This window comes from Canis aureus, chromosome 9, assembly GCF_053574225.1.
Source record: "Canis aureus isolate CA01 chromosome 9, VMU_Caureus_v.1.0, whole genome shotgun sequence".
NCBI classification, from domain to species: domain Eukaryota; kingdom Metazoa; phylum Chordata; class Mammalia; order Carnivora; family Canidae; genus Canis; species Canis aureus.
This window is the reverse complement of record NC_135619.1, coordinates 26,195,426-26,197,590: the sequence shown is the minus strand read 5'-3', so window position 1 is coordinate 26,197,590 and position 2,165 is coordinate 26,195,426. Positions and strand designations below refer to the sequence as shown.

The 2,165-nt window shown below is 35.9% G+C and overlaps 1 pseudogene; it reads left to right on the top strand.

Moving 5' to 3' along the window:
• Positions 1–345: 345 nt before the first annotated feature.
• Positions 346–1,746, top strand: LOC144319916 (vasculin pseudogene; annotated as a pseudogene).
• Positions 1,747–2,165: the final 419 nt, after the last annotated feature.

Below are 2,165 nucleotides of genomic sequence, written 5' to 3'. Positions count from 1 at the left end.
CTTCAATTTTTCTTCTCTACCATCAAAAATCAGAATTGAATTTTGAGAAGCATTATGAAAACTTTACATGGACAGAAAGTTCTTCTAATGTAAAATAATAGATAACAAAATTTTTGAAATATTTTTGACTCTGGTATTGGGCATTCTAATGGAGTTAACACTGTAAGGTAAGAAAAATTGGATAGTGTATACAGGAGATAAATCGCATTGAAAATATAAATTATTAAAAGGGATATACTTAGTCTGCTCAAAATGCTATAGGAAAATTCCATAGACTGCATGGCTTAAACAACAGACATTTCTCACAGTTCTGGAGGCTATGAAGTCCAAGATCAAGATATCAGTATGGTTAGGTTCCTGGTAAGAGCTCTCTTCTTGCCTTACAGATGGCCATCTTTTTGCTGTGTCCTAACATAGAAAGGAGAGAGAGAGCAAGCTTGCTGGTCTCTTCTAAGGACACTAATGCCATCATGAGGACCCATCTCTTAAGACCTCAGCTAAACCTAATTACTTCCCCAAAGCCCTCATCTCCAAATACCATCACACTGGGAATTAGAACTTTAAAACATATGAATTTGTGGGGGACACAAACATTCAGTCCATGACAGATACTATGGTAGAAATTCCTATTCTTACAGCAGTACTTTCCATTCTGGAAAAAAAACAACTCCACAAAAATAATGTCCCTAGCAATAAAACCAGGGGTGGGAATGAAGAGTGCTAAGGGGAGATAAGTGAGAATGCAAACAGATTGAGGCTGAAGATCGTATATATCCTTAACTCCTGAATATGAGAAACAATTAAACTAAACATCATTAGCTAAGGTATATAGGGCTACATGCCCAAACACCCAAATACTCAACCAAGAGTCTTTTAAGCTTCTTTCTTAGAATAGCCTCTAAAACCTATACCTAGAGTATTAAGAATGCTGGTCATTGAGGAAGATGATATAAAAGAGTGGCAGAGGGGCACCTGGATGGCTCAGTCAGTTAAGCAACTGACTCCCGGGTTCAGCTCAGGTCATAATTTTATGGGTTGTGGGACTGAGCCCCATATCAGGCTCCATGCTCAGTGGGGAGTCTGTTTGAAGATTCTCTCCCTCTGCCTCTCCCCCCACTCATACACATGCACTCTCTAAAATAATTAAATCTTTAAAATAATAATTAAAAAATAATAAAGACTGGCAGATATCTGGATTCCCAGGAGTAGAAAATTTTTAGTTATAGCCAATTAAGAACAAGGCTGCTTCAAGTGGTATAAAGTCTTAGTCCCTAAATGTGCTGCTTTTCCTACAAAAGCTCAGTATGGAAAAGCCAAACTAAAGAAACTAAAGCTGGGATTTCTTTCACTCCTAAGTCCACCTACGATATTGACAATTCTAATACTTTTGAATCAGCTGCCACGAATGTTAGTACAAAAAATTTAATAAAAGAGTATAATCACTCAAATTCTGCACTTGTTGACAAAATTAATCAACAGGCCTCATCTATCCAAACTGATTTGAATGGGCATTGATAAAAAATGTGAATTCTTGAAAACACTGAAAGGGGACAGGGTTAGAAGAGAAAAGTGAAGATGAAAGTCAGGTTGATCCTGACTTTGCATAATAGGAATTAAATCCTCCAGAAAGGGCTATCAACCAAAACTCTGATGAAAATTATATTCCTCAAAACAATAACAATGCTGCTATGATTTCCCAACAAACCATTGTCTTCAAATTTTCCACAAACTGATGTGAATATATAGAAGGCATCTGGAACAGTGTCTGATACACTGTTCAGCAAACCTGCAATAAAATATCATGTAATATAGTAGGAAATATGGTGCTATCAGTTCTGGGCTTAAAATAATTGTAGTTTGTACTTGTATCAGTCATAGCTCAATATTTGGTATGTTTGGCTATTACTTGCAGACACCAAGACAAGTACCAGGTTCGGGATAGTCTGGTGATAAGATATGGGATAAGCACTCAAAACCATAATGTACAAAAAATTAATGTACAAAAATTTTGTAAAAAAAATTAAATCATAGAATACAAACTAATTGCTAATCAAATTTGAGAAGAGAAGGACATCAAAACCTGGACTTTAGGACTTCTTGAAAAATGTGGAACTGACTTCAAGGAAGAATTATTTTTGTGAAACTAGAATGTGTATGTGAATAGG